This window comes from Seriola dumerili, unplaced genomic scaffold, assembly GCF_002260705.1.
Source record: "Seriola dumerili isolate Sdu_G_001 unplaced genomic scaffold, Sdu_1.0 BDQW01000088.1, whole genome shotgun sequence".
Lineage (NCBI taxonomy): Eukaryota > Metazoa > Chordata > Actinopteri > Carangiformes > Carangidae > Seriola > Seriola dumerili.
Window position 1 is genome coordinate 1022483 of NW_019174343.1, and position 22201 is coordinate 1044683.

At 41.0% G+C, this 22201-nt stretch overlaps 1 protein-coding gene across 8 annotated transcripts in view; it reads right to left on the reverse strand.

The window, feature by feature from the left end:
- nfasc (neurofascin) overlaps positions 1–21952 on the reverse strand; it is a 96324-nt gene extending 74372 nt beyond the window's left edge. For all 8 annotated transcript variants that reach the window (XM_022745576.1, XM_022745577.1, XM_022745581.1 and 5 more), the window contains exon 1: positions 21728–21952. The gene's annotated coding sequence lies outside the window, so the exon portion shown is untranslated. The remainder of the gene's footprint in view (positions 1–21727) is intronic.
- Positions 21953–22201: the final 249 nt, after the last annotated feature.

Consider the following 22201-nt stretch of genomic DNA (forward strand, 5'->3'; position numbering starts at 1 on the left):
TCTGTTATTGTATGTTACATGTTGGTATAAGCTTGGTCTTAAAGATTTGCTCAGAAATGAAAAATCTAACAGTCCAAAATCAGTAAAGCCACATTTCCTGATTTTATGACAGCATCCTTAAAGCTAAAGTATGCAACTTTTCCTAATATGTTTTAGTTGAAATATTCTCCTAAACATAAGTTAATGTGGAGAGGTGCTGTCTAAGGCCTCCATGACCTAGACCCATTGAGCCAGGCAGCACTGCAGACATAGACTAAAGTCTTTCTAGCCAATCAGAGAAGGAGAAAGACAGTACATGACTGCACTTCTGGTCACTTCTGCTTTAGCTGCTAGAGGACGTTGCTCATGCTGACTCATAGGCTGGAGAGGGATGGAAGTGTCATGTTAGTGTTGCCTTGATTTCCAGAACTTGCTTATTGTAGCTTTAACTCAGTCAGATGACTGCAGCATTAACTCAGTTTGTGTTACAGCTGTACAGTATACACCCCCCCCCCCCCCCCCCCCCCCCCCCCCCCCCCCCAAGCACAGTACGGCACATATTGAACATCTGGGGGAGAACTGTTTAACTGGGTTAAGTGCTTTGCCAAAGGGTATGGTAGCATTATGCCCTACTTGAGGGTAATGTGTGTGTAAGTAAGACTCTCATTACCATCTCGTCTCAGCTGCTGAAGATCTGAGCCTGACCATGCTGCACCCCAACAACGTCTTCAAACCCAAACAGATCAAATCCAAAGTGATCATGTTATGGTTACACCATATGAAATGGTGCCATACGCTAATCAAGAATTAGGTGATGATAGGGTGAGTAATGTGATCACCATATGGCTTCTCACATAAAAACACTCAGGTAGCCAACTTTTACTTTCATTTCTTTACTTTGAGTTTTGTAGTTTTACAATTTTAGCAGTTAATTATTTTCACCTGACCTTTTCTCTCATGTTCTCTATGATGGGTTTTGATGCTTTTTGATGGATGACCAGCTACATCTAGTTACCAACTCAACCACAGTCTGTATGTTTATCAGAGACCAGCAGCTAGCCCATCTGCTCTTTAGTCTTCGCCCTCAGGACCCACTGGACTGGTCTTTAGTCAGATGTAGATGTTTAGTCAGAATTCGATTTTATTTTATTTTCAAATTTGCCCTTTAGCACTTAATTTAATACTAACTCCACATTTTTTATATTTTCATAATCAGACAGTGATATAATAATAATAATAATAATAATAATAATAATAATAATAATTATAATAATTATAATAATGCATTTTCTAATGTTTTCCTGCAGATTCTGCTTCATTTATCCAAACAGGTTGTAAATAATATACTGAATGTGTGAAGAGAATAAAAAATGACTGATGTTGATCAAGTACCAGTTCAGCACTCTGACCTGCTTTCACCAGCCTCATGGGGCACTAAGAAGAGTGTGTGTGTGTGTGTGTGTGTGTGTGTGTGTGTGTGGGCGTGTGAGGGCGGGGGGGGGGTTAGCCACTTTGATGTCCAGTCTATCACCTGCTATTCCCTGTTGTTCTATAACAGGTCTTGCACTCAGCAATTCACTAATGACTGTCCCTGAGATGTGTGTCTGTGTGTGTGGGTGTTTAAGTGTGTGTGTTTGTGTGTGTGTGTGTGTGTGTGTATGGTCCACGTATTACTCATGTTGTGAGGACCAAAATCATATTATGACGACAAAAAGCTGTGCAACCTCCTTTTCACCCTCCAGCTGTGACCTTTGAACCCAGTGCATTACATTACACTCACACACACACACACACACACACACACACACACACACACGTAGAAGACATGGCAAGAAAAGGCTCATACACACACTAGAAGGTCACGGCTCACATGCTAAAGAGGTTGTGGGGGGGTATGGCTCTATGACAGTGACATCATTTTCTTGGTATAAATGGTCTTTAAATGGGGTTGCTGTGACTACCGCTCTCAGGAACTGATGGGATAATTGGGAAAAGTGTGGGAGGTGTTGGGTTCATGTTTGTGTGTAACGACATAATGAGTAGTGTTTGTGAATCCAGCACAGAATCACTGTGACTGTGATGTTCACTATTATTTGTTTTATTTGTACCAGATGGTTTTGTCTTTGTTTTGATGATTTAACCCTGAAACACATTTTGTTCTTTATTACTCGACATTTTCTGATTGTTAAATCTGTTTTAACCATTTACCTCCGTTCATTTGTGAAAAACAACAGGACTCTCTGACACTGGATAATCTATCACAGTCAATATGATGACACTATTATCCATGTGAGGTAACCCAGCTGGAAGCATGAACTCTGACTTGTCTTGTGATGCATTTATGTGCTGGTGAGGGGCTCTGAAATCTGAGATACGAGGGCAAATGAGAGCAAATCAAATCAACAACACACACAATTAGCAAACATGTCCTCCAACTGTCAGTGTAGTTCAACATCATGATGGCTGACTGTGGATCTGACTGTGGATCAGTGAACCAACAACAAAAAGGAAACATGACAAAAAAAAATTCTTTTTGTCACATTTCCTCTTTCTTTGTCATGTAGACATATTTATATGTCTACCTGTTCTATGGGAATAATGTAAATCAATGCAACAGCTCTGTCATAAATGAGGAAGTTGATAAGGCTCAGTTTTAATTCAATCATATGTTTATTACTGAAGTTAACCTTGTACTGGGTTACATCACACTGAACAGAGTCACTCACCTCACTGCAAAAAGAACTGAACTAACATCTCAGAGACACTGTCATTACATTGTGAACAGATGTATCTAATGAGGTGGCCAGAGAGTGTATGGAAAACTATATACAGTATGTTGTTTTATAGTTGTACAGTTAAATAGTTCCTAAATGATTAACTCAAGTTTCTCTTACTAACTTTTTCTGGAGCTTTCAGATGTATGTCATTGTCTTCCTCAGAATGAAGAATAAATATCCATAAGGAGTACAACCACAAAACCAGAATCCTCTATCAAAATATATCTGCTGAGGAAGACCATGATGTGCAATGTCTCCTTTATTTCGTTTTCTTCTGTTTCTTTTTTCATTTCTTTTCTTTTCTTTTCTTTCATTCTGTTCAGTTTCATTTTTGTTTGTTTTATTTTTGTTTAGTTTCAGTTCTGTTTCATTTCTTTTCTTTCTTTTCATTTCAATTTTTTTTGTTTAGTTTCTTTCAGTCTGTTCCGTTTTTTTTGTTTCTTTCATTTTGCTTATGTCGCTTCTTCTGTTTCATGTCTTTGGTCAAGAATAAATTTTAACTGCTGCTACTGAGACTTTTCCACTTTGAGATGTGTTCAACACTAAATTCTAAATACTTTTTGTCCTGTAGAATCAGTTGACACAATGATGTTAGAGTTATTGTAATTTGCCACAATATCAGCCATTGATCATATCATCAAAGTTTAACCTCGTAGCACAGATGGTTTAGAACCTTGGCAGCAGCGGTGTTTAGATTAGATTCGAGGTTGTGGACTGTTCTTGGGCTCTTTCATTGTACATCTACAGGCATCATGTGTGTATGTGTGAATTTAACCCTCATCCTGTACAAAGCCCTGCCTAATTAACCCCCCCCCCCCGGAAGACGAGCAGGGACAAAACAAAGCAGTGTCAGATTGCAAACCTTGTCCTCTGCACCGAGCACATCCTCCAGGGAAGGTAAGATGGAGGGAAGTAGGATGGAGGATGGAGAGGGTGCAGTGTGAAGGCATGGTTGCCAGGCGATACGTGTGTGTATGTGGATGTCACGCTTGGTAGGAGCTGCAGTTCGATGTTGCAGAATGACCTACTTTTAATGGAAAGAGAGAAAAAAAGTGAATGGAAGGAGAGAGTGGGAGAGGAGAGGAAACAGTGTAAGGATGAAGAGGGAAGATGAAACAGGTTCACTGGTTTCATTTAAAATGAAAGACAGAAAAGAAAAAAGCAGGAGGAGAAGACAGAGATGAACAGGTAAAAAGTGTGAGAGAGAGAGAGAGTGTGTGTGTGTGTGTGTGTGTGTGTGTGTGTGTGTGTGTGTGTGTGTGTGTGACTCCAGATAAATCAATCCCACAGTTCCCGGGTTGATGTGAGCTGAAATACTTCCTGTGTACACACAGTCTCTTTTATGAGGCTTCTTAATAAATGATGACTCCACAAATTACAGACAAACACCACCACACACACACACACACACACACACACACACACACACACACACACACACACACGTGCACACACATCTGCACCTGCAGCGATACCTGTAAGACTTGTCATCAGCCCAGTTCAACTGACTGTTGTAGTTACACATGATGTTCTTGGTTGTTTCATCTAGAGGCATGAAATTCAACACTGACTACTAGGTTTAATTGTTATCACTACTATTGCAGAGTTATATTTCCTATGATATAAACTGGGTGACCATCTCCACAGTAGCACTGTATATCTACATAACAACACGCAGAGCAGACAAAAAACCACATCACATCAAGCCATCCGAATCCTCTGCAGCTCCTCCACCACTGAGAACCAAAGTGAGTTGATACAGTCTGAACAGGAAATATAAGAGGCAGACGGTGGTGGTTGAGGGGGCGACCCCAATCAGTTTGTTACCCCCCGTCAGTTTCTACCCATCACATCCACAAAGACAGGATGGAGGCAGGCGGACAGAGATTGAGGCTGGGGGAGGAGAGTCGAGGCTACAGATGAAGACAGAGAGATAACAGCAGACCAGAGCAGAGAGAAACAACAGAGACACAGATGAGGCAGTGTTAGAGAGGAGAGAAAGAGGAGAAAAAGAGGAGTGGAGGAGGAGAGGAAGAAATGGAAAGATCATTCATTACTGTAGCTAATTTTAGGATACATTTAAGAGGTAGATAATCAGTTTTTCAATGAAAAAATAAGAGAAAAAAGAAAAGGAAAGAAAAGGAAAGAAAGGAAAAGAAAAGAAAAGAAGACATGAGGGGTTTATAAGATGCCAGATGTTGTAACATTGCTTCAAAAAGGAACAAGAGATCGATCTCTTGTCAACCCCCAACACAAAAACTCTCATAAGCCCTGTGTTGTTACACATTAAGAGAACAGCAACAGTGAAAACATTTTTACACAATCAGTGTTTCGTTCATACCCTGAGAAATCTGTATGTTGGCTGTACAAGCATCAGTTCATCAGCTAAAAGCACAGACGCTAGCGCCATCAACATACAGTGTGTATCTTCACCCCATCCCACTGACTCTAACCCTGTTGAACCTGGATTATCTTTGTACTGTCACCAGTATCTGATGGACTGGTGTTTTTATCAGAGTCATGTGTATTCATGTCAGACTTCTTGTTTATTAACACATCAAAAGCAATAAAAAAAAAAATTTTTTAAATCACCTGGACCTGTTTTCTTGTTTGGTGTATTTTTACCCGACTTAACAAAGAACTCGCCTCCTCCTCCTCTTACTCTTCCTCTTCCTCCATTCTTCATCTAAAATATTGAAGACATCCCACTGACAGCCAATCATGCTAAAGACGTCCCCTCTCACCTTTGTCATGACATCATGAATTCATGACATACAAAGAGGCCATTTAGTGATCCCTCCAGGCACACTGTTCTCAGTCAAAAACCACACCCACCCACAGAGACCTGGCACTCGCCCAAATTTGTTCAGCACTATAAGTGGTTTTCCAGTATACTATCTAAAAAAAGGGGGTTGGGTTTGTGTGTGTGTGTGTGTGTGTGTGTTAAATCCACCAGCTCACATTAACACATGGTTTAACCTTTTAATTTTGTTTAATATTGTGATGCAGTTGCAGTCATATGTCTGTGTTATTTCAATAGGACCATATAATAATGATCAATGATAAAAGACTTCAGCTTTGAGTCCACCGACCATCAGACAGCAGTGTTAGTGAAGCAGTGAGTGTGCAGATGAGAGGCTGCAGCCAGCTGGAGGTTAGATAAATGTTAGGTCACTCTGAGGGTCAGCCAGAGGCTCACATCTGGCCCACAGCAGCTCTGCAGCTCTGCTCCCCTGGAACAAGCTCATTAAGGCTGAATGCTGACACAGGGGTGGACAAGTACATCTGCCTAAGTTTTCTATCTATCTGTATTTTAGTTGAGTATTTTTTTTAGAAACATCTGACTTTCAATCCACTACACTATAAAAAATATTGTACTTTTTACTCCACAACATTTCTATGAAGTACTCTTACTTTGAAGCAGAGCTTCAAGTCAGTGGGATGAATTTTATTTTATTTTGAAACTGTGATAGACCATACCCCGTGTTCATCACAGGAGAAAAACCAATGACAGTCAACTCCTCCACTGTCAGTCATGTTTGAACCTGTCAGTGTCCTAACGATGGAGACGTTAGATAAAGATGAGGCAGAAGATTCTTCACCAGAGACCATGCTCTGATCTGAGGTCTGTGTTTGAAGGTTTAGAAATAAATAAAGATTCATTTAGTTTGAAATGTTTGCTGTGTTTACCACGACCAGACTTCATCACCGACTAAAAGAAAAAATATGAAAACGACAGTAACTCCTTTGATTGATTCAATTGTGTTTTTATGGTGATTTCTACAGGCTTTGAAGCATCTACAGTCAGTCAGTCAGTCAGCCAGTCAGTCAGTCAGTAGGTTGTTTCAGAGTCATTACGGTCTGTAAATGTGGAACAATACAACAATGTGTTGATATAAAAAAGGTGCTTTTGAATACTTCACAACCAATACTACTACTCAGGTACTCCAGTACTTTAACTCAAGTAAAAATGTGACCGAACAACTTTCCCTTGTATTGGAGGAATATTTGACCAGGAGGATCTGTACTGTGACTCCAGTGATGGAGCTGTGGATTGACCTGACTGCAGCTCACCTACCCGAGTGTGTGCTTAATTATGGGTAAAATAAGGCTACGAGAAGACCATGGTTATAACAAACAGACTGTAGTTTAGGTATCGTTATTCTACAGTTACATAGGGACTTACACAGGAAACTTGCACTTTGTTGAGGTTAGAAGAAGATCATATTTACATGAAAAAATAGAACCAACATTAACTGTTGGTCTCACTTTCTGCTTCACTATACTTCCTGCTTTGGTACTGAATGTTGACAGTGGACATAAACCTTGTGCTGCAGAATCATCAGAAATGCAAGATGCCAAAATCAAACTGAGAGCTTATTTCTAAACTGTACACAGGCTGAAACTAACAAGTTTTTTATTATCAATTAATCTGCCTGTGCTCATTACAATTTCCCAGATCCCTAAGTGACATCTGCAGATTATTTGTTCTGTCCAAACAACAGTTCAACAGTTCAACCAAAGAAATTCAATGAACACTGATAAAAAGCAAAACAACAGCAGAGGCTTGACAAATGATGTAAACCATTCAACTCAGTGTTTCCAGCCTGCCTAGGATACAGTGGAGATATGTCCATGCATCCATGTACACATCTAATCTGGTCGGATTTCTTTGTGCCGGAGGAGAGGGAAAGAGGAGAAGTAAGGAGGATTCAAAGGTTAACTAAGCTCTGACGCTAATAATCGTTAACAAAGCAGCATAGAAAACATCAGCTGCAGCTCCTCATGTTAGCTATGAGCGTTGCTTTTCAAAATTCTAATTTTGTGTCAGTTTAACAATTGATTCACTGATTAATCTTTAAAGTAAATGGAAAATTGCTGGCTGGATTGTAGGTTACCTGCACAATGTGCAGCTCAGGTGGTAGAGCAGGTAGCAGGTCAATTCAGCCTCTGTACGTGTGAGGAAGAAAACTACACTGCTTTAGACCAGAAGAAGAATGAACACTGAAAGAGAGACGTGTTTGTTTTGAAGAATAAGATCAGTCTGAGTTTAATGTCAGGACGTCAACATCAGGCCCTCACTTTTATAGTAATACAAGAATGTGTGTGTGTGTGTGTGTGTGTGTGTGTGTGTGTGTGTGTGTGTGTGTGTGTGTGTGTGTGTGTGTGTGTGTGTGTGTGTGTGTGTGTGTCCAGAGGTAATATTCCTTTGTGCCAGCCAAAATAAATAAAAGGGTGCAGTCTGGCCCTCTCTCTTTCTCTCTCTCTCTACAGCTATCTCTTCCCCTCTATCTCTCTCATCCCCCCACCGCCACTCACACTCCCCATCTTGTTTTAAATTACCTCTCCCTCCTTCTTCCTTTATCCTTCTCCTCCTCCTCTTTATTCTCGTCTCTCAGCCTTTTCTTTGTTGTATTTGACTGTTGTTTCTCTCCTAACATAGAACTTGTTCACTCCTTCTCTTTCATGTCATCACTCCATCTTAATCATTTCCATCACTCCTGGTCCATCCTCTCTACTTTCACTTTTCCATCCATACATCCATCATTCCATCCATCCATCCTGTCCTCTTTCCCTCCATGCGTGTGGTGATGTCGGTTCAGCATGCTACCTCATTAGTACATCTGGATCTCACTTTGTGATCCTCCTCCAACCATCCATATCTAAAGCACCCCCAACCCCCATCCACCCACATACCCCCAGCCCAACTCCCCCTTTCCTCCATCCCTCCTTTTTTTTCGCCTCTCCTCCACCTCTATTGGTCCTTGCTCAATGAGAAAACTCCCCAGTCACCAGGGCTCCTTAGCAACAGACCCACAAGGGGAAGGAGGGATGGAGGTTGGGGGGAGGAAGGAGGACGGAGATATGATTCAGGATGGTGGGCGAAGGGGGAGACCAACCTCCCCACCTCAGCAGGAGTGTGAGGCTGGAAGTGTGCTCGCCATTATCAAAGCCTTATATCTGAGGAGTGTGTGTCTGTGTGTGGGTGTGTGAGGAAAGACATACAGACCTGAAAGGGACGGAACAAACACACAATCACTGTGTTTTATCTCATTGTGTGTGCATGTGCATGTGCATGTGCACGTGTGTGGGCATGTGCATGTGCGTATGCGTGTGTGTGTGTGTGTGTGTGCATGTGTGTGTTTGAATGCACTGTATATATAATCCAGAAGACATCATTTCAAAGTGTGGCCACGAGCTGTGAGTGTGTGTGTGTGTGTGTGTGTGTGTGTGTGTGTGTGTGTGTGTGCACGTGTGACCTGACTGAGGGAACAAGGTGCACCCAACAATAACACCCTGTGGTGGTCACCTAGATCTCTCTCTCTGTCTTCATCTCTGTGCAGATAGAAACTGAAGCTTCTTTGTTTCTACTTTAAATACTAGTGAATTAAAAGAGAAAATAGCCTCATAATCAAAGAGGCGAGTGTGCGGGTGCGATGTCAGCTCCCAAGTGACTTATTGAGAGCGTGAATGAATAAACATGACTGTAGCATGGTGTTGTCAGGGACAGACACTGGTGTAAACAGGTCCTTTAGTTTTTAAACAGCAGCACAACATATTCCTGATGGAAGCCTTTGACTGAGATCAGAGAAGTTCACAGAGAAAAGACTTGTCACTATAAGTCATTTCAGGTAAGCAACTCCAGATAAGCAACCTAACAAGCTGTTGTTGTCTCTTTTTTACATCACAATCAGTGCATGTTAATATAGTATTTTGTTCTGTATATTGTAGCTGAATATTTTAACTGCACTGTGAAACCCAGCTAGAGACAAGAGCTGAAAATTGGCATCAGCTATAAATTCAAATTCAAATTCGAAGAAGCTTTATTGACATGACTGTAGTCAGATACAGGACTGAAAGCACACAGCACAAGGCAGTATCAACAAAGCAATTAACAACAAAACATCAACATTATTTTATAAATATATATTTTATAAACTCTGTGCAGCTGCTCTACATTGGGACTGTGTTCCACTGCATCGGTAAGAATTTGAATTGGATGGGATCACAACTACAGGTGTCTCATTTCAGCCAATCAGAAACAGCCTTATCAATGCCTCTTTATCCCACTTTAGCCACGCCCACTCCTTCCCTTTGTCCAGATCAAATTTTCTGACGTCCATACAGACACACATGATAACTGAAGACTTTCAGAATCCTTCAGCATCAGAGGACACAGCAAAGAGACACTTTGACAACACACTGACTCACTTTGTTGGTGACATTTACATGAGAAGACTGAAAACACTCACACATGTGTAAGTTAAACAGAAAGCTGTAGCCTGCAGCCGGTTTGGTTAGCTTAGCATTAAGACTGTAAACAGCATCTGTAAAGGTTGCAGACTAACACCTTTTTTAATCCGTGCACAAACTGAAATGTAAACACTTAGGCTGATACTACGGATGGTGATTTCAGAAAAACAAGACAACTCAAACACTTCATCTGACACACTCCTGAGGCACACACATACATACATTCATGTGTGTGATTCCTCAGAGGACTGCTGAGGTTATGTGTAGGGCTTTCATTAAAATGTGATGAAGACGCTGTGTGCAGGACACACCTTTCATATCTGCACTGTAAATAAAACCTCAGTCACGTCTTCCCTCTGAGCCCTTTCTCATGTTTCCAGATGTTTCCAGCTGTTTCTCATTCATGAGTATTTTTTTTGGTTTATGCAGTGTTGCTTTTGATAGTTAGACAGGGAAGTACCCACAATGCAATGCATTATGAAACCTTTCATCAAGGCCTGGGTTTGTGTGTGTGTGTGTGTGTGTGTGTGTTTGTGTGTGTATGTTATTCTGTAAGCATGACTACCAGGCCTAATTTGCCATCATGGTCCCATCTGCCTTGAGGTTGCCACTGTGATTTAAGTCATTCTGTTCTTTTCTACAGCCTCTCTCTCTCTCTCTCTCACACACACACACACACACACACAGACCTGTCCTTTCCAATGTCTCTCCTATACTTATACAACCACTAAATTTAATTGTCTTTCTCTCCTCACATCTCTTTCACATAGTCTGTAAAATGACATTAAGTCCAATATCAACTGTGTGTGTGTGTGTGTGTGTGTGTGTGTGTGTGTGTGTGTGTGTGAGTGTGTGTGTGTGTGTGTGTGTGTCCATATAGATGATGGACACACACACACACACACTCACACACACACACACACAGTGAAACCTCCCTGTCCTCCTCCCTCTCTTCTCATTCATTATGGAGGATTATATTACATCTGCCTCTTCTATAGGAAACACAGCTGGTCTGAGGTCAGTCTCATATATTTTCTCTGAACAGATAACAGATAAATGACGTCTGGTTCATAATCTGCTGGTAAAACACAGAACATCAGAACCACGTGTCCTCTTTGTTCCTCTCAACTCCTCATCTGGCTTCTTTCTGACACAACCATTCACTGTGAGTCTGTGTGTGTGTGTGTGTGTGTGTGTGTGTGTGTGTGTGTGTGTGTGTGTGTGTGTGTGTGTGTGTGTGTGTGTGTCTGTTTGTGTAGGTGTATGTACAAGTGAATATGGTGAGGAAAGCCCACCCCCCTCCCCTATGGACATGTCAGTGTGAAAATGTGTGTGTAGTGATCACTGCACTCACTCACTACTAAAAGGTGTGAAGTGTGAAGTGTGTGTGTGTGTGTGTGTGTGTGTGTGTGTGTGTGTGTGTGTGTGTGTGTGTTTGTAAGAGCACTGGCTGGTTGCTCGGTGCTGCTGAAAAACCCAATTAACACTTTAGAGATAGCTATCAGGTACCAAATACACCACACACAAACACACACACACACACACACACACACACACACATACCACCTTCTCTTAGATGAGACAGTGTGGTTGTTGCACTGAGTATTAAATACAAAACTACATATGTAATTATCATTGAAAAATACAGTGAAAAGACGGTGGTTTTCTCAAACCTCCTAAACAAGCCACAACAGAGGCTGAGACTTGGTCCAAATGGATCCTTAACTGCATCATGAGTGACACATATAACCAACACCTCCAGCTGCTGTCCACATTCATTAAAACTAGAGAAGGTGTGAAAACATCTGTCTCTGGGTGTGAAAGCAAAAACAGATGTTTTTAAATTTTGGCCACTTAGTGTGGATGACAGCTGCTCCACCGTCGTCATCTTGGCAGTGTCTGACTCCACCCATAACTCCCAGCTAATCCAAAAATGTTCAAAGAGGTGGGGCATGTGTGGAGCAGAGATTTCTGTTAATGCCGGTTTGTGGTAAGAATATGCTCCCCCACCTGTCACTCAAAGAGGCCACGCCCTCAATTCTACATAACTTTAAGCCTTAATAAAATGTAAACAGGTGAGATATATAAACAATTGTCATGAAGGAGGAAATTAGCTCTAGAGACCAAAACAGTTTTTGTGCCAGACTGTAAACATGTTTGTTTCTGCTGTAAAGTTGTACATTTAACATGGGAGTCTGTGGGGACTGACTCACTGTTGGAGCCAGACTCTGGTGGTCATTAAAGGACTGCAGCTTTTGGTTCTTCAGTGTTAGCTTCATTTTCCAGCCTTGGAGGTTTGGAATCATGTGATTTGTCTTGTTTTCATTGCATTTCATGCTGAAAATCAACTTTTTACAATCTATTACTTTTACTGTTTTAACAATGTTGGCAGGTGAAAATGTCCTGTTTTGGTTTCAGATTTTAATTTTGCTTTAATGAATATTTTATTTTTTGTTTATGAGAGCTGAGTTTGTGCACAGTCCAGGACACCATCAGCATTATGTTCCAGCTATAGGCTCAATTTAACAACAGCACAAACCTAGAATTACAGTGTCATAATGCAGTATTATTGTATAAATAAATTATTGTATAAGACATATTTTGCTTATGTTTATGTACTGTTTGGGACACACTTGTATAACTTCCACTGACATGGTTTTCAAGCCAAAAACGTGGCCTTAATTTACATGTGTCTCAAAAAGTCATGGGTACACACTGTAACTAATCTGTAACACAACAAAGATGAGAAGACAATGAAAGCATAGTGAAATAATCATGTACCGTCCTCACCCATGTGTCATGTGTTGGTGAATTCAGACTCAGAGAGGGTTAAACTGCTCCTGCAGCAGCTTCGCTCACAAATTAAAGGAACATTTCATGAGTGAGTGAAGCAGAGGCCTGTGTCAAGCTGAGCCCCGAGTCCTGACCAATCACTGGAGTCACCAAATGGAAAAATACATGAGGACGAGTCTAACTGAGGGCAGCCATCACACACACGTACACACATGTACACACAGCTCATTTACTTTGTGTCATCATTTACTGTGGTGATCTTCAAGCTCCTTACAGTCACTGAGCTCCAGTCTCTGAGATCACCTGTCTGTGCCTATGTGTGCGTGTGTGTGTGTGTGTGTGTGTGAGTCCATTCAGCTGGAGTGACCTGATGCACACCTATCACGTCCTGAGCGGAAAGCTGAGATTATCTTCATGATGCTGCCTTTGATCACTCACATGAAAAACACGTTTCTTTACAAAGAATTTTCTCAATAATTCATGAATATAAATGTATTTATTCATCCAGAGGAAACGAGGTCCCTCAGTACCTTAAATAATGGATCTGAGTAATGTAGTCAAACATATTCACAGATATCTAAATCCATGACAAGCAGCTTAATAAAGAGACTTTGCAGGATGTTGTGTGTTGACTTTAGTCTATATGCTTTTGGTGCCACTGCTGCTGTTTCTACAGGTGAACTGTATTTATGTCTGCTCATCATGAGTGAGGTGATTTATTCTTGGTCAAACACATGGAGAGGAATACTCTGGTCTGGGAGGAAGGCCAGTGGTTTTAAATGTACTAAATGTATTTGTAAAAGCAATCCTGCGATCCAAGCCTGCCTTGAGGCTCCAGGTCTGATGCGTGCGGTTGTCGCTCCAACCAAAGAAATGAAGGGATCCGATAGTAAAGATAAACAATATTTATTTTGAAAACAAAATCTGTTCCATCACAACAGCTAGAAAATAAACAATAAAGGTGCTTTAGCTTATGTCCTCAGATGGACTGTAGAAACTGACAATAACATGCAGTCAAAAAACTCTACCGACCTTCAAGATCAGGAGTGGTAGAGGTGAATCATGGGAAGAAGGGCGTGGACTGTGGGTAAGACTCCATACACTGTTGGCTAAACGCAATTACAAATAATTTTAATAACAAATTAAATATCTTATGGCAACATAACATCTACAGAATACCTTGACATGAAAACTCTGGCTCCTACATGCCAGCCCCAACTTGTTCTTGTAGTCAAACAAAACAATTACAACCTTCAACATAAAAGGATCCATTCAAAAAGCCAAAAAAGTTCATTCAAGTTAAAACTCACTGTATTTCTTTTTTAGTTACAATTGTGTGTTTGTGTTCCTCATACAACTCAGCTCTTTCACTCTCTGTGTTTCCTGTTGGAGAGTTTCGAGTGCTGTGTGTTCACAGAACACAGAACATTCACCAAAAAAAGAGAAAAGAAAAAATGGCTAAAATATTGAGAAGACTGGAGGAGAAACTGACAGAACACTCCCAAACACACACACTGCTGGACGCACACACTCACCAACCCTGTCTCCTAACTAAACTGCAACAGCAAATATGTTCAGTAGGAAACATGACTGGAGCCGCATCATGTGTCTATAAACATCATGAAATGAAATTATGTTAATTCACATAATTGGTAAGTACCAAACACGTTGATACTGAGCAACTCAGTTAAAAGTTCACAGACAACATTGTTTTACAACTAATATCTTTCCAACTGTAGTGACTCCATCATTACTAAACTGGTTTATGGTTCAGGTTCAGGAAAGATTCTGGTCCTTCACTGACCTGAACCAAAGAGCTGAAGGGTCTCTGGATGTGAACCCGATCTCTGGTGTCCCAGTCTTGATCTTCGTATGTCTTACCTTCATTCAAAAAAGATGTTGCTTCTGAAAATACTCCGTATATGAACATAATTTGTAGGACACACACACACACACACACACACACACACAGATGGATGCCTGTGCAGTAATGTAGGTTAAGTACCTGGCTCATGGGCACAACATCTGTATTTGCACCTGGAATCAGCAGTCTGTGCCTTGACCTTCTTCTCAGTCACCTCTCACTCATCTAAACCTCCTATCCTCCTCTTCGTTTTATCACTCACTGACTGGATTTCACTGCATGTTAACAAGCAGATTTTCCTATGGGGAAAATGCATAAAGCAGTAAAGTGTCGCAATGCCAGAGAAAGACCACCGTCATTTAAAGAACGAGCCCACAGGTCAGCTGTGCAGCAGCTTATCACGCTGCACTGTGAGGTGGCCTCTAGTGGCCGTGGTCATTATAGCGGGAGTGAAGGTGACAGTATAAAGAGCGACAAAGTCCACATCAGGGGGAGGCCAGGGCATATGTTTTTGCCTGTGGGTGCCCAAGTGAAATGAATACTAACAAGGTGATGATTGTCACAAAATCACTTTTACTTCATAAATAGTCACCAACAGCAACGAAATACAACACCGCTCTGCTACAAATTATAGTCTGGAGGCAGTAGTATTTGACGTTACATGCACACTGGCCCCAGCATTACACTACGTCGCTTGCTTGTATAACTGTACAACCGATAACAACACAAAAGAAAAAAATACACAACTTGGTATTCATCACGCAGTATTTACATACAAATTGACCACATTAACAAATATTCATTAAGCAGTATTAATTAACACTCAGCACATTCACAATACAGTGCGTATTTTTCAGTACAGGAAACAATGTAACTATGACTACATTACATCATACGCAAAACACATTTTTGACACATGAAATCTCCAGCCTACTGTTAAAGAAAGAAAGAAAAATATTTGAGTCACTCACTCACCATGGCTACTGTCTATTTCCGAAGGAGGAACGTGTTTTTTCTGACAGCTGTGCGCGTAATGAAGTCATCAGCAATGGCATCCAGGTGTCGGCTCCTTGTAATGTTTTTGTGACAGTTCAATACCGCAAGGTGATTGAGTCTTCCCTGTCCCATCGTGGCGCGTAGATGAGTTTTAAGTCTGATGTGCAGGAGGTTGTGGGTTTTTAAAGAAAATTCCAATGCATTATTTATTCCCAGTATTTTGGGAATAACTTTGGGAAAAATTGGAATTTTAACACCAAAAGTCATAGCACCTCTTTCAGGACGCACGTTTTGATGTTTATATTACCGGGGTTTTCTCAAAGCTGCGGGACGAGTTACGCGCCAAAATTTGGCGGAAGAATAACAATAAGCCCGAAGGAATATTAATAGATGCCTCCGCCCGTGGCACTAATTAGCAGCACTTGTGATGCTAGCAGCAGCTCGATGAACATTTGACTTCTCGTGGCTTCGAAATGTTTCCATTGCTTTACCCCAACTGCAAAACCCATCTTTTACAAAAGCCTTGTAAGAATCCATGTCACGCCCTGTACACGGTAATGGGGCATGCATTTTGTCAGCAGCATAACATACTTCACAGAGCAGTTTGTTTCTTGATGCTTCTTAGGTAATCCACGGAAATTTAGCTTTCCAGCTAGCTTGGTACTTTCTTCCCTGCTGACCCTTGCTGCTGTCCGTGTCGCTGGTGCTACCACTGCCGCCGCCACTGCTGCTAAGTAGCAGTACTGCTGCTGGGAGCATTGGTGGTGGTGGTAGACTCTGGTAGACTTTCTCTTGTTGCGAGTTGCGTATGGAAATATTTTGCTTTCGAGGCGGATAATGAGAGATTGATTATAGACCCAAAATAGCCCATTTGTAACCACAGTTGAAATGCTGTGCAATAAAAAGTTGACTGACTGTATATTTTAACACATTATTGTTTATTTTAAATACTTGAAGGCTACATGCCACTGGTCTTTTTTCATCCGTCCCTAGTTGTTTCATTTTATTATATCTATTATTTCTCCATTTTTTTGTCTCAGGGCACTATAGCTGAAAAGCTGTGCAATAAAAAACTTGATTGTTTATATTTTAGCAATGTATTGTTTATTTTAAATTCTTGAAGGCTACATGCAAATATTCTTAGTTTTTTTATTTTCTATTTGTATTTTTCAATAAAGGGAAAAGAGAAAACACATAGAATTAATTTTTTTAATTTTTAATTTATTTTTTTTACTGTGGTATCGAAATAGGTATCTAGAATCGTGAAATTTCACTGGTATTGGTATCAACTACTAAATTTCTGGTATCATGAAATCCCTAATCTTAACTGTGTGTTTATTATTGTTACCATGACGAGGAAGCTGTGGTATGTCTGCCACTGTAGGTCGTATTCTTAGAGGGGGACAAATGACCCATATGGTCGCTAAGGTTGGAGGAAACATGATCCTGATCATCAGTTCACACATAGTATATTTCTAACAGTCACATGGTTTCCTCCTGTCATCAGTTTGTCCCCTCATCTCGGCACAACGAGCTCTGTTTTGATGGTGACCACAAAGGAATTAGTATTTACCATAGTGAGAATGTTTCCACTCAGACCCTTAATCCAGGGCTCCTCCTGCTCTGCTGAGGAGAGACGGAGCCTCAGCTCCTCTGGTTCCTTGCTTCACACAGAATATGTCATGACAGGAAGTCACTTTCTGCTGTGTGCAATGTTTTTTATTTGGATATTCTGCTGATGAGGGCTTATTCAGTGCTTTCTGGCTACACTACACCCCCCGCCCACACCCACACACACACACACACACACAATCACAGCCAACAGATTAACTGGACATGGCAGAAGAGGAGTCATCTAGAGCTAAATCTCTACGATTACATAAAATATAAGAGTCCGAGCAGCAGTGAAGAGGAGGAGGAGGAGCAGACTGATGAAGAAATGTTTGTAAAATCTAATATTGTTTTATATATGATTTTTAATCAATCATTTTTATCAATCATTTTTAATCAACATAAATCTTATTTTATGCTAAAAAAAATATATTTTGTGCCTCAGTCAACTTGGAGCAGGATAAAAAAGAAGACATACATGAGGCTGCTGCCTGACACTGACTGAACCAGCAGCAGCTGAGATGATCAGGATCTGACTCGTGGCCTCCAGCTCTGTTCTTTTTAGAAAAAATAAAGAGCCATGTAACGTGGGCAGATCACAAAGTGACAATTTGTTCTGATCTTCTCCCTTTGGCCATGGAGGGGGGGGTAGAGAGGATGGGGGAGGAGAGAGAGAGAGAGAGGACGGGGGAGGGGATGGTTAGTATGAGACCCTTGACCAAATATTTGCAGTGAAAGGCCGTCGTCGTCCATTAGTCTCTCTCTCTCTCTCTATCCCTCTCTCTCTCTCTCTCTCTCTCTCTCTCTCTCTCTCTCTCTCTGTTTTCTGGCTGCATTAACCTTTTCTTCACAATGATGCTCCAGAACAAAGAAGGAATGTATTTGTGTATGTCAGAATGTGTGTGTGTGTGTGTGTGTGTGTGTGTGTGTGTGTGTGTGTGTGTGTGTGTGTGTGTGTGTGTGTGTGTGCATTGAGTGTTCTGGCACTCCCACTACTGTCCACCCGCATCCCTGAACAAACACTTACCCATACACACACACACACACACACACCTGCACACGATGGAAAACACTTGAAATGTATTAATGCAGTAATCCTCCCACAAACACACAAAATAAAAATCTGTCAGAGAACTGTCTGTCTGTGTGTGTGTGTGTGTGTGTGTGTGTGTGTGTGTGTTTGATGTGACACACACACAGCATGTTGAGACAGCCCTGTCACCAGAGCTAGTTCGGCCTCACACACACACACACACACATAGTTACACACAGTGTGGTTACAGAGAACAGCAGCCTAACGTTTCTTCTCTTCCAGTAAACAATAATCAAACTGTCTTTATTGACGTGACTCTGACCTCAGAAAAGGTCAAAGTTCAAAGAAAGGCTCTCACAGGGTCTCGTTCTATTACAGCTAACCACTGATAACATGAAGTATAGTGAAGTGACATGTTCTTTGTTGATAATCAGATCTTCACAGAACGAACAGTTATTCTCCAGACCATTTGTTCTGTCATTGATCATCTGATTTGTTTTCAGGAAGGAGAGCAGAGGCCTGTACTACAACTACTACTACTGTATCTGGCTTAACTGAACCTAACATTGACCGTCGTGATAACCTGTACTACGAAGCTGGTTATCAACTGGCTCATTTAACCCTGGGTTTACCTATCTGGCTACGAACGTGTTCATGTGAAAGAGGTGGAGTTGTTAATTATAAGCAACATTGTCTGAACTATGAATGAAGTATGAACATGATCGTGACGTGACTGGAATAAAAAATATTATTTTCATGTCTAAATATCATTTCTATTAAAGTCAGACTAAAGATATATTGTAAATAAGTGCCTGAATTATCATCACGTTTGAGTATTTTCACTCTTCAGTCTGATGAACAAACTGTTATGAACATGTGATGCAGATAAAACAGTTAATGTCAGAATGTTTCTGCTGCAGAGAGGAGAAGTAGTTGATGTCTGATGAGTCAGTCTGACTGAAATGTTCATTTATAATCATGGAAATAATTAACAGTGTGTGGCTAATTGTTCTAATCAAAGGCATCAGAAGTTTAGTTTTTATTTCCAGTTGTGGTCACAGAGTCTCCTCATGTTATTCTGAGCTGCAGTGATGAAGAAGAGAGTAAAAACATCATCACTGTCAGTTATTATATAAGCTATTTATTTAGCGTGATCAACTCTCTGTGCATTTTTTCAGAAGCTTTGTTTTAAAACAGAGTGGACACATGGAAAGACTCAAACAGGAAAACTATTCCACAGATCTTTTATATTTTAGATCTTCTGCTTTATCACTTTATCGTAAACTCTTTTGTCCCTGTCAGGATCCTACAGGAATGAGGACTCCAGTGATTTGATTGGTCAGTAGTTTGGCTGTTGACAGGTTTTTTTTTCTTAATGTCAACATGCTTCAAAACAGGTTAGGAGGTCAGCGTAAGTTACCATGGCCATTCACCTCGGTAACAAGTGAACCACCGTCATAGGACTGAAAACCCAGAGTTAAACCTGAAGTTACCTCTATAAGCTCAGATCCTGCTTCGTAGTACAGGCCTTTTCATGGCTAATTAGATTCTAAACAAATCTTTAACAGATGTCGAATCTATGTTGACAAGGCACAAACATATCATGTAAATAGATTGCTCTTATCATAGAGCTTTTCTAGTGTTATCAACCACTCAAAGCACTTTACACTGCAAGCCACATTCACCCATTCACACACACTCATACAGTGCTTCTACCACACACACACACACACACACTCACACACACACACACACACACACACACACACACACACACACACTCTTAGGTTCAGTATCTTGCCTTCAACACATGGACTGGAGGAGCCGGGATTGAACCACCAACCTTCTGATTAGTGGACAACCCGCTCTATCTCCTGTGATATTATATATGATCAATAACGTTCAAGGCACAAGAGCAGAGAGATGAATTTTGAAGAAAGATTCAAATTTGTGGTTCATAGTGAGATTTGATCAGTATCAGATCAACCAAAGATCTATGGAGAGTGATAAGTCATCCACCAACAGAACTTATGAACCAATCAGAGAAATGTGACAATGTTTCCAGAACAGCTGGTGTGTTTTACCTGGGTTGTGTTCAACCACATGTAGAGAGAACATTTTTATGTCTGAATCAAAGTCTGTCAATAAAGCTACAGTCAGTTACATGGTCTGACAGAGAGATGACTCAGACTTTGGCAACACTACTGCATTTTCATTTTAAAACAAAAACAACACCTGAAAACACATATCACATGACCATTCAGGTACACTGAGCATGTAAACAGGAAGTGTAAACAGGAAGTAGATTGCCTTCTCTGCAGTTGGTTAGTTACAGTAAATCCTCTGAAGGAGGAACAGCAAAGACAGTTGTAGCATTAAAATACAGAATGTAACTGAACAACAGCTGCAAAGACAACAAGGTCAGTAACACTGTGATTCATTATCATGTTGTATTCACCACTGGTAGCCCCCGCTGATGAGAGCCAATCAGGAGAGACCGTGGGTGTCTACATCATCGATTCCAAAGGTCTCAGTTTCTGTCCGTCCAGACTACAACACAACCTCAGAGTTTTCAAAATAAAATACAATCCCAGAGTTTTCAAAATAAAGCACAACCCCAGAGTTTTCAAACTAAAACGGGTCCAGGAGTCACGCTAGGAGTAAACGTAGCAGAAGAGATGAGTTTTAAAACTAAAACATGTTAGTGTGGACATAGCTTTAGTAAACTCCAGACTCTAGTTGCTTGAGAAGTGGTCAGTTGGGTCGAAAAGAGCTAGCTATCTCGTCAGCAGTCTCATTTCTGCTACACACATTAGCTGCTTTTCTAATCAAGTGCGTGAGTATCAGAACTTTCCCTGCTACTGGTTAGCTAGAATTATCTAAATCCATAAGTAATATCAATCAATACTGTTCAATAGTTGTTCACTAGAGTCTACCAGCATGACACTTCCAACAACTGTTGTGAGACACTTAACTGTAAGTGTAAGCAGCCCTGAGTCACTGTGGTGAGAACTGGTTCCTCAGTGTGGCCGACAGCAGCCACATCACATCATGTCCAGAGTGACGGGACAGAGTGAACTGAACTGAACTGTGTGAGGACGAGGCATGACTAAATACATAAACACACAAATCCACTTTAAATGGAGAAATAAGATAAATGTAAAGACAAAGAGAGAAAGCAGCAGGGAGCTTTAAGAGTGAGGTAACATGAACACAACAGATCCATGTGAACACTGTGAATCACATATCTCAGCTAGGAGGCTGAGAATCAGTTCTATTCACACAGTCCATCACAGCTGAGAGATCTTCACTGTGAGTGAGACTCTTGTGTCTCCTTTGCTTCAAACATGACAACTCTAAATTCTGAACAGGAAATACAAGTGTAAACACACACACACATGTATAAATGTGTATCAGTACCTCAGTCAGTGCAGCTCTTGCATCCAGGTGTACAGCAGTGCTGGGTGACTCTGTATCTCCAACATCAGATCCTTCAGCATCCAAGAAAACCAAAGAGCAAACACAAAGACTGAGCAACTGTCAATCAGATCCAGCTCAGACACACACACACACACACACAACACACGTTACAAGTGTATAAATTTTGGAAAACACAACAGTGTGTCCATCTCTGTCATTCAGCCTGTTCTCTCCTCACTCTCTCCGTCTCTCTGTTCGCTCACTACTCTCAGACCGTTCACTCTCTCTCTCTCTCTCTCTCGCTCTCTCTCTCTCACACACACACACACACCGATTCTCCATCTGTCACCACCCCCTCTCCTTCACCCCTCCCATCTCATGCATTATTAATAAGCCTCAGACGCAAACACACACACACACACACACACACACACACACACACACACACACACACACACACACACACACACCATC